Source organism: Mytilus trossulus, chromosome 8 (genome assembly GCF_036588685.1).
Source record: "Mytilus trossulus isolate FHL-02 chromosome 8, PNRI_Mtr1.1.1.hap1, whole genome shotgun sequence".
NCBI classification, from domain to species: domain Eukaryota; kingdom Metazoa; phylum Mollusca; class Bivalvia; order Mytilida; family Mytilidae; genus Mytilus; species Mytilus trossulus.
In genome coordinates this window covers 71,875,584-71,887,327 of record NC_086380.1, presented here as the reverse complement: position 1 = coordinate 71,887,327, position 11,744 = coordinate 71,875,584, and the positions used below count along the sequence as shown (strand labels likewise).

The following is an 11,744-nucleotide window of genomic DNA, read 5'->3' as shown; positions in this document are numbered from 1 at the left end:
ATATTCAACGGAGGTCATAGGGAACATTGCGAAATGATTATCATATCACTTCCGATATTCAGGACCGAATATTTAGGCAGTCTAAGTACGCTTATTGAGATTTCTTTCTTAAACTCGTATTTGTCTTGGCATTAATCTTGGTCAAATAAAAACCTGCAAAATTGCTTTTATACCACTCCGGATATTTCCGGACTTCTTTATCCGGTCGGAGGGAATTATTGAGATTTCCACCAATAATACGTATACGTCTGGACTTTCGTCCTCAATCAAAGGGGAACAAACGACATTGTGTTAGTAGTTTACCACTCTGATTATTTCCAGACTTCTTTCATCGATCTGAAGAAATCAATTGAAATGTCCACCCATGATCCGGTCATATCTGAATATTTATTGGAAGTGAAAGGAAATCTAGCAAAATTGTTATTGTACTACTCCGGACTACTTTCGCTAGTTTGAAGGAACTTATTGAGATATACATAGGTAATCCGTATATTTCCGGACTTTCGTTCATGGTCAAAGATAGAGAAAACGACGAAATAGTCATTATACCACTTCTTTCGTCGGTCCGAATCAACTTATTTGGATTTCAATCCATAATCCGGATATGTCCGGACTTTCATCCATCGGAACTTAGAGTAATGTTAATTCAATTCACCAGGATACTTCAAACCTTCTGTCACTATTGAGATTTACTACTACCATAAGTTGCCATTAAAGGCTAATACACACAATCTAAATCCAATCAAACCAGAGTTTAATTATTTTATTATATGGCTATAAATGTTTCGCCATGTCATTTGGTAAAAACAAAGGAAATTATTTTTGATAAAATATTTTATTTATTGCGGCAAAAATTACGAGAGATGATTATAAGGCTTAGACTAGCGTCCATGTACCTTAATATATTTTATTTTTATTTTCTTCTTGTTTTCGGTGTATTTGGTCTCTTCTTTTTTTTGGGGGGGGGGGGGGGGGGGGGCATATTTGTTTTTTATGACCTTATTGAAAATGTAGACTTATGAAAATTATCTAGTGTATGCAAAAGAACTTAGTGGCAATAAAGCATAATCTGGATTGGTCCAGACCTTTATCTCCGGTCCAATGGAAATTAACAAATTTAGTAATTTTTCGCTCCGGATATTTCCGGACTTGTACTACCGGTCTGAGGGAATTTAATGAGATTTTCACCAAAAATCCGGAAATATCCGGACTTTCAAACCCGATAAAAGGTAAACCAACAAAGTTATTACTATAACCACTCCGTATAATTACACTCTTTTTTTACCAGTCTGAGGGAACTTGAGATTACCACCCATAATGCAGTTATGTCCGGATATTCCACGGAGGTCATAGGGAATATTGCGAAATGATTATCATATCACTTCCGATATTCAGGACCGAATATTTAGGCAGTCTAAGTACACTTATTGAGATTTCTATCTTAAACTCGTATTTGTCTTGGCATTAATCTTGGTCAAATAAAAACCTGCAAAATTGCTTTTATACCACTCCGGATATTTCCGGACTTCTTTATCCGGTCGGAGGGAATTATTGAGATTTACACCTATAATACGTATACGTCTGGACTTTCGTCCTCATTCAAAGGGGAACAAACGAAATTGTGTTAGTAGTTTACCACTCTGATTATTTCTAGACTTCTTTCATCGATCTGAAGAAATCAATTGAAATTTCCACCCATGATCCGGTCATATCTGAATATTTATTGGAAGTGAAAGGAAATCTAGCAAAATTGTTATTGTACTACTCCGGACTACTTTCGCTGGTCTGAAGAAACTTATTGAGATATACATAGGTAATCCGTATATTTCCGGACTTTCGTTCATGGTCAGAGATAGAGAAACGACGCAATAGTCATTATACCACTTCTTTCGTCGGTCCGAATCAACTTATTTGGATTTCAATCCATAATCCGGATATGTCCGGACTTTCATCCATCGGAACCTAGAGTAATGTTAATTCAAATCACCAGGATACTTCAAAACTTCTGTCACTATTGAGATTTACTAAAATTATAAGTACCATAAGTTGTCATTAAAGGCTAATACACACAATCTGAATCCAATCAAACCAGAGTTTAATTATTTCATTATATGGCTATAAATGTTTCGCCATGTCATTTGGTAAAAACAAAGGAAATAATTTTTATGAGATATTTTATTTATTGCTGCAAAAATTACGAGAGGAGAATATAAGGCTTGGACTATCGTCCATGTACCTGAATATAAATTTTCCAAGGTAACACCAATGACGTCGATTTATGACGTCAAGGTTAATTTACTTTTTTCCCCCATTTTTGCCTCGTTTTCGGTGTATTTGTTGTCTTGTTGTTTGGTTAGGGTCACTCCTACATGCAAGAATCGTTTTTCTTACTATAAATCACTCGAACGTCAGCCAAAAACAATTTAAATCGATCCTACCCGACATACGGATATTTATTACCTCCCGTAGTAGATTTTCATGTTTTTGTGTGTAATGTTAGTATTGTATTGATATAATTATAGATATATGATGAAAATGAAATGAGCGAACATTGAAGTGATGTTTGGCCTAACTAAAATTGTAAAGTTCTTGATTTTTTGAACACGCGCCAAAAACAATTTTTAATCAATCCTACCTTAATATTTCACACATATAGTACAGTAAAGGGTGTACAACTCAACTACTTGTACATTTAATTTTTAAGGTATGGTTGTTACTAATTAATTCATCATTTAAGATCATATGTTATATTTTTATATAAAAAATGTTTAAGACATCTTTTATGACAAAAGTAATATAATAAACAAAACCGAGCGTCATTAATATATTGTTTGTAGAATTATTTATATTGAAACATTTTAAACTGATTGTCGTCATCCTTTTCTTTTATGTATTTGTTTTATATAAGGCGTTCTGTGAAACATTTGGGTTGAAATGTGTTGCAGGTGGCAATACTATTATCTTATTAGATATAAGGTGTTTAAACAACTATTTTGGGGGGAGAATAAAATGTCCACTAAAAGAACATGCGTAAGGTTTGAGCCAAGCTGACATGGTGACCATCAGTCTGATCTTTCCGTTCATAAACAACCATAAAACTCATGATGTCATCTATAATTCATTGCTCAACGTTTCAACTGGGTCTACACAATAAACAGGATGAACGTTAATTGTGATCTAAACACATGCGCTTATTATTACTGTGGTAAGAATATTTTAGATTTTTTTAAAATAATACCATATCTATTTTCCGTTCAAATCTGCACCCATTATTTGCTACTATTTCCCGAAAACAATGTTTCATAACAGAAAAAAAATGATTTACAATTAAATCAAGCAAGGAATAACACATTTTAACAGGATGAACGTTAATTGTGATCTGAACACCTGCGCTTATCAATTACTGTGGTAAGAATATTTCAGATTTTTAAAAAATAATACCATATCTTTTTTCAGTACAAATCTGCACCCATCATTTGCTACTTTTTCCCGAAAACATGTTTTACAACAGAAGAAAAAATAATTTACAATTAAATCAAGCAAAGACTATGCAGCTCAAATTAACCCGTTTTAACTATTTTTAAGTTGTATATTTTATAATTTATATTAAACTATAAAATTAAGATTATATATGTACAGGTCATATCAACGCACAGTTTTTCTGCGGTCTGTCATTTATTTAGATTTAAACCAATCATCTTGGTGGATTCGGTTATATTTTTCGTCTTCGATCGTCCTGAAAGTGAATGAAATATTGGCCACTGCACGTTAAAGTATCAGAACTGAATTAATAGTTCGACTCCTGTCAAATGTGACCAATTGAATTGTTATTTTAATCACTACGGATATGTCCAGATTTCTTTTAACGGTCTGTTAGAGAACGTATTGAGATGTCCATCCATTGTCCAGACATGTTTTAACACCAGAAAAAGGAAACCACCGAAAAATTTAGATGCCATCAAGGCAACGATATTTCTCCACACAAGACAGTTAAATTTAAGGATCGAACAATTATTTGAAACTTTGTACACAGTAAAATGTTTGAAAAGTACGACAACTTTATGTCATGAATATTCTGAACGTTGACAAATTTCAAACGAGTAGCAATTCCTTATAATGAAACCCTGTCATTGAGAAATTAATAACTACAATAAATTGTTTTATTTCTCAGAATACAAATTGCTGTTTTCAACTACAAAGAGAGTTCCAAATTAATCAAATTGTGAAAAAAAAGACGTGGTAGGAGTGATAACGCTTTACAATAGTCCAAATGACACATAAATTACTATATTATAATTTATGTTAGTATGTTCTGGACCATATGAGTATTTGGACCGTACGCGTACGGTATGAACCGTATGTGTACTTTTTTCAAAATACTCGTGGGGTCTGGACCGTATGTGTACTTTTTCAAAATACTCCTACGGTCTGGCTAATTTTAACCAAGTTCACTGATTAGACTAAAATATATATTACAGATCAAGATAACAAAAATTTTATTATGGAAATAAATTAAGTAATAAAAAAATAAGGATTCATATAGACAATTAAATAAATACTTAATTTCAATTAAAATCCAATGTTCACTTATTCATCTTATTCATGTAATTGTAATAAAATTGATTTTTAAAATCCAATAAAAGATATGTTCCAGCTTGAACTAGACCGTGACAAGTATACGCATACGTGGCGCATACGGTCCGGACCGTACGCGTATTGTCCAAATACTCATATGGTCACGAGTATACGCATACGGTCCGGACCATACGCGTATTGTCCAAATACTCATGGTCTGGATCAAATTTATTACTTTTTTATTAATGATTTTCAGTAATGATTGATAAGTTTGTAGGGGGATATTGAACATGCAATTATCGCAGCATACTGTTGGTTAAAAGGAAGTAATTAAATATAATTTCATCTAGTTTTAGTGGAAACAACATAATGAACATGATAAGCGGAGAGTTTGGCGCCCGCTAACATGTTTAACACCGTCGCATTCTGTATGTATGGATATGAACTAAGTTAGGAACCTGTTGTTCAGTGTCGTTTGTTGCTAACTTGCTAAGTCACATATTTGCTTTTTGGTTTATTGTTTTGTGTATAACTCTGATTAGTTTTTCTCGATTAAATTGTTTAACATTTGTCATTGATGGACCTTTTATTATAGCTGATAAGTGGTACACGCTTTGATCATTGCTGAACTTTTGTTCTTAATTTTAGCGTTTTGTAAAGAGTTTTCTCATTAGCAATCTTACCCCATCACTTTATATATAAAGCCTTTTTATGACGTAACAATTGGAAATTTGAAAGAAAAAAAAAACAAGAATATTACGTATCATTAACATGATTTAATCAAAAGACAAACGGATGAAATTAAATGAAATATAGGCCATGCTTTCCCAAAAAGGTTCCGTCCTCACTACAACTTTGGATCATGTGCATGAGGGTCTGTTGAGCCGTACCCAGTACTCCATTTCAGATCCGTAGGCTGGATTCTGCCAGGATTTTTGGCCAAGTCGCCTTTAGATACCTTTAAAGGGTTTTGTCACTGCTGAATTAGAAATATAAAAATGTACACTCAATAAATAAGAATGAATCAATGCATGCAATTCCCTTTTCTCAAACACCTATTTTGAACAAACAAATAAAATGTGATGTGAAGGTTTAGCATTACGACATGCACTTTAATATGTGACATAAGTATTTTACCTACCATTTTTCTTGGAAGATACGGAAGATCGTCAGAAAATTTCAATGACTTTCGGTTTTGGAACTCATTTTCTATTGTACCAGTATTAGGTTCAGTTGAAACAGATATATGGAAATCAGTCAATATTTAGTCTAGATACTTTTTTTAATCAATATGAAACAAAGGTCTGTGAATTCGTTCTTGTTAACCCGACAATGAATTGAAGATTGTATTGGCATCAAGATAAAAAAAAATATATTTCGGTATTCTTAAACTGTAACAAGTATCTATCATAGGTCGCTGTTATCAAATTATTTTTGGTCAAGTGCGTGTTTGCTATTTTGTGTTTTTGTTGACTGGGACGATGGTTCGAGGAGAAATGTCGCGTAACATCAGTAGTATGACATAACCATATAACGTTTTTGTATGTATATTTTTCTATTTCATGATAAATCAAAATATATTTTTGTAAATAATTACCTTTCACAAAATGCTTCTCTGCATATTAATGTCATAGGAAACGTGCTCCTATTCAGGACATTCAGCTGTTAAATCTTTGGTGAAGGATTCCTGAGTGCACTAAGGACTACACAATGCCACTCTTGAAGGACTAGAAGGAGTGCTGTAATATGTATTATTTTTACATATGATATTAAATGCATAAATTTCAAATTGTATCGGAAAATAATCATAAATAAACAAGATATTCAACATTATTTAGACACGTGTCCGTTTTTCTTTGATATGCCGAAAATCGATGAACCGTCTGACACGTGCCTGTTACATTTTGTTATTAAGATCATGCTGTTAATTATATTTATAAACCATTTATTTGTAAACATCGCATATCTGCTCGCTGTTTGAATATAGTACTGATCGATTTTAAAATATTGAGAGACATCTGAGATTTTGTAATATGTTTGATAAACAAGTAATTGAAGATGAATATCATTTTATTTTAGTATGTGAAAAGAATAATGAACTTCAAAAGAAATTTATCAAACCATATTATTTGAGAAAACCTTCAAATTTTGAACTCATACAACTACTATCTTTTCATAATGTTAAGGAACTTAACAATTTAGGGAATTTTTCTGGCATTAGGAATGCTTAATGTGTTATGTTTAAAATACTCTGCTGTACTGTTATGGGTATACTTACTTATATGAATTTTTGACTAATTGTTTAAATGTTAATATATTTCACTGATGTAATTGAATATTTGTAATATCTATAATTTCTATAAGCTGTATTGCTGACGAATAAAAGATTATAAATCTAAACCGGAAATAAATCTCAGCTTGATTTGACATCTTAGCTTTATCCGTTAATTAATCCCAGCTTCAACATGCGTGATTTATGACAACTTATTGTTTGGTGTGTAAATATTGACACCTCTTTTTAAAAGATTTGATGTTAAAAACAACAAATGTATATACATGTACTTGTTGATATGAAAAGTATGATCTTTTTAAAAATTTTAATTTCTATTTTCAAAATAAGATTTTCTAACTGAATGTCGTGTTTTCTTTTCAATAATATTTTCAAAGGAAACCAACAACTTTTATACAAAAATACTGCCCCAACCCTCTTTCCACAAAAAAAAAAGAATTTGTTTGTCATTTTTTTTTTTATATATAATCATTAATAAACCGCAATTGCATATTGTAAAAATTAAAGAGGTGATTGTTGGTTACTTAACGTCGTGTCATACATGCTTAGGACAATTATAATAAAGATTAATTGACAAAAGAATAAAGTGAAATGTTAGAAAAAATAACGATAGAGAACTATAGAAATGATGATCTGACATCTGTGATTTAAAATATTAAGTAGACCAATTTCAAAGAAACAAGACCATTTAAAAAAGTAAACGAAATTATTGTAACATAGCGTAATCAATTAAATTCTTATAATGAATAAAATATTACAAGAGACATATAATACAATTTGTATTATATGTCTCTGATATTACTATTACCCCCCCCCCCCCCCCCTTTCTGACTTCCAGGTTCTTGATACGCCCTTGTTATTTTTTCGGTATATTTTTTATACGTGTTAATCGGTATTCTTTCTCATTTTCATGTTATAAGATAACTGTTCCAGACCGTATGAGGATTTGGACCGTACACGTACGGTCTGGACCGTATGCGTACTTTTTCAAAATACTCATACGGTCGGACCGTACGCATACGGTCGGACCGTACGCGTACGGTCTGGCTAATTATGAGAAGTTGGTCAAGTTCATAAGATACAAATGCATATACCATGTATAACAGATCAACATAACTTAACTTAATTGTAATTGAAGTAAAAAATATATTTTAACTATCTTAAAAATTTACGCTAATTAATTCCGTTAATCTCGTGTATTTAGCATGCGATCTGTAATACATTAATTAAATCATGATCACTGAAATCGAAGATATAGGAAATAAACATAATGTGGGAGGATATTTTTAAAAATATTTTAGCCACTTTACAAAAATGCAAATGCAACGGAACATGCATGAACTGCAAACGTGTAAATAAAAAATAATAGTACGTTATACTTGTGGTAGCAAGTGTCACCTTGGGCGAGAGTACCAAAATAGGATTCAGATACAATTAAACAAATATTGGATTTCAATTACTCGTTAATTCATTTTATTTATCTTATTGAAGTAATATTAATTTGTAAAACGAAAAAAAAAAGAATGTGATATGTATTTGTTTATATTAAACCCATATGATCAAATGACACTATTGTTTGCTCGTACTGGACCATACGCGTATACTCATACGGTCCGACCGTTCGCGTATGGTCGGACCGTACGAGTATACGTATACGGTCCGGACCGTACGCGTACGGTCCAAATACTCATATGGTCTGGAACATGACCACTTAAACATTTACCGGCTTTCTTGTATATGTAGAATTGCTCTATACTATAGTGTACTACTTTCCAGACACCTCGAATCGGTCGGTATTCTTTCTCATTTTCATGTTATAAGATAACTGTTCCAGACCGTATGAGGATTTGGACCGTACACGTACGGTCTGGACCGTATGCGTACTTTTTCAAAATACTCATACGGTCGGACCGTACGCATACGGTCGGACCGTACGCGTACGGTCTGGCTAATTATGAGAAGTTGGTCAAGTTCATAAGATACAAATGCATATACCATGTATAACAGATCAACATAACTTAACTTAATTGTAATTGAAGTAAAAAATATATTTTAACTATCTTAAAAATTTACGCTAATTAATTCCGTTAATCTCGTGTATTTAGCATGCGATCTGTAATACATTAATTAAATCATGATCACTGAAATCGAAGATATAGGAAATAAACATAATGTGGGAGGATATTTTTAAAAATATTTTAGCCACTTTACAAAAATGCAAATGCAACGGAACATGCATGAACTGCAAACGTGTAAATAAAAAATAATAGTACGTTATACTTGTGGTAGCAAGTGTCACCTTGGGCGAGAGTACCAAAATAGGATTCAGATACAATTAAACAAATATTGGATTTCAATTACTCGTTAATTCATTTTATTTATCTTATTGAAGTAATATTAATTTGTAAAACGAAAAAAAAAAGAATGTGATATGTATTTGTTTATATTAAACCCATATGATCAAATGACACTATTGTTTGCTCGTACTGGACCATACGCGTATACTCATACGGTCCGACCGTTCGCGTATGGTCGGACCGTACGAGTATACGTATACGGTCCGGACCGTACGCGTACGGTCCAAATACTCATATGGTCTGGAACATGACCACTTAAACATTTACCGGCTTTCTTGTATATGTAGAATTGCTCTATACTATAGTGTACTACTTTCCAGACACCTCGAATCGGACGGCATAACAGTTACTAAGTGGTTACTCTATTTTGTAAAAAAGAAAGACTTCCTTAATTGGATTGGATGTTGAACAGAAAAAGAAGCATGCATATAAATATATTACATATCTAAAACTTGCAAAACGCAAAAAAATATACTTCCTTTAATATTCGAACGACCAAAAGACGAGATATATATATATATGTCACAGTATGGCCTTTAACGATGTACAAAACCAATACCATTTAGTAAGCTTTAAAGAAATGGCATTCTATGCGGCCCTTACTATGAAGGGCGTTTAAAAATAAATTTAGTGGCAAAGAACGTATTTGAAGAAGAAGAAAAACGTGTCCGCTTTCATACTCCAAATCTCTCATAAAAAGGAAAAAAGATCGTACCTAAACATTATTTCTTTCGAAAGTTTACAGGTAAATGTTAAATTCGATTACACAGTGTCCGTGTTATTTTGTTTGTTACCAGACTTTACCTGACATTATACAATCTTACATAATAATACCTATGTGATAATAGTATTAATGAGGATATTTGTCAATTGCAATATACAGTAATAAATAACAACCATGTCAAAACTTATTTTGTTAAAGAGTTAATGAAATGATTGTTACATAACATAATTAATCAAATCGTTAGAATGAATTATATATTAGACTTAATCGAAAATTAGAAAAAGTTCCCTTATAACTTAAATGAGGACCCAAAAAACTAGAAAGTAAAGCAGAAAGTCACAGGACAAAAAGTCACAATTCATTTTTTCTGATATTTTCTTTGAATAAAAAACGCCTATTTCTACAAAAATATTTTAGTATTTTTCTTGAACTATTGTAAATAAACCAACTTATTAACAAAATTTATCAAAAGCATATCAAACATGATGAAATGATATTTAAAAAAAACAAAATGTCAAAGTGGCTTCAGTTGGCACTTAAATGGCTTCATGGTGCCCAGAAATCTTTCTTTTGCATTAATAAATTTAAATAAATTAAATAATTTTTCAAGTATAATGACACATTTTCTAAACTTTATTATGAATATATGTATGAAAAAGTAATCATTTCAAGATAATTCTCTTACATATTCAAACAATTGTCAACAGATTATTTGTGACTTTTGTCCTGTGACTGTTAGGTGATTTTTGTCCTGTGACTTTCTGTCCGTTTACCAAAAAATAGATAGGGCTCTCTGATCTGTTTTTGGGATTGTGATCTATTATAGATAAGAACTGTCACAAACGGCTCAAAAGGGTATACTCAATTCAAGTAAATGATAGCTAAAATACATATATGTATAGGAACATAGTCCCCTATGACTTTTTTCAAAGCGCTTTTAGGACTATAGGACATGATTTTTTTACTAAGGACATGTATGTGCCTTTAGCCTTTTTCAAACAATCGTATATTCGGAAAGTCATAGGAATCGTCTCATTAATCAAATCGACTCTTAGATGTAATTTCAATTTAACAAAGATGAAAACTTAATCGTTCTATTCTATAACATCAAATAAAAGATGAAAAAGGGTTTCAGTCAAGAGTGAGACTCCTTCCTAAAAATGGGAACTCTATATACTTCATACAATGCTATTCTTAAATCTGTCCCGAAGTCAAACTATTATTTTTTTTAAATTTCTTACGAAAATGATCTTAAATTAAAATATATTTTTTTATTTTGATCAATTATAACTGTTAAAACAAAAACAACCAAAATATAAGTACCGTATTCTATCTTTGTTTTCTCGTTGACGATATTCCATTACCAATCTTCTTTTTGCTGGATGAAAGAAATACTGTCGCTCTGTCGAAGTTCAATTGCAAAACTACATATGACAGTACTTTTTTAACCAAAGCATTTTGATTAAACCATGGAAGTATTATATTGTCAATATAATACTTCCATGATTAAACCAATCAAAATACCTACATTGAAAGACTTGTTCCCTGTCCTTTAAAGGATATTTGAGATACCCGGTACGGTATATTAGAGATAGAGGACCAGCCTATTGTATTTCTGCATGGTTTTGAATTCTAGATATCATGTGTTATTATATTATTTCTCACTGAACCTACATTTACTAGAAGTATTTTAAAATTATAAGCGAATTAAAACTGAAAAATACCGTATTCTGTCATAATAAATAAATTGAAGTGCAATCAGCAAAAGGTTCTGTTTGCAACATGTTTGTCGCGTTTA

The 11,744-nt window shown here is 31.7% G+C and overlaps 1 long non-coding RNA gene across 1 annotated transcript; it reads right to left on the bottom strand.

Annotated features, from left to right (window-relative positions):
* Positions 1-5,331: 5,331 nt before the first annotated feature.
* Positions 5,332-11,433, bottom strand: LOC134681370 (uncharacterized). The gene is made up of 3 exons (XR_010100613.1): positions 11,270-11,433; positions 6,173-6,314; positions 5,332-5,554 (listed from the first exon to the last, which is right to left on the bottom strand). It is a non-coding gene; the product is annotated as an uncharacterized LOC134681370 (long non-coding RNA).
* Positions 11,434-11,744: the final 311 nt, after the last annotated feature.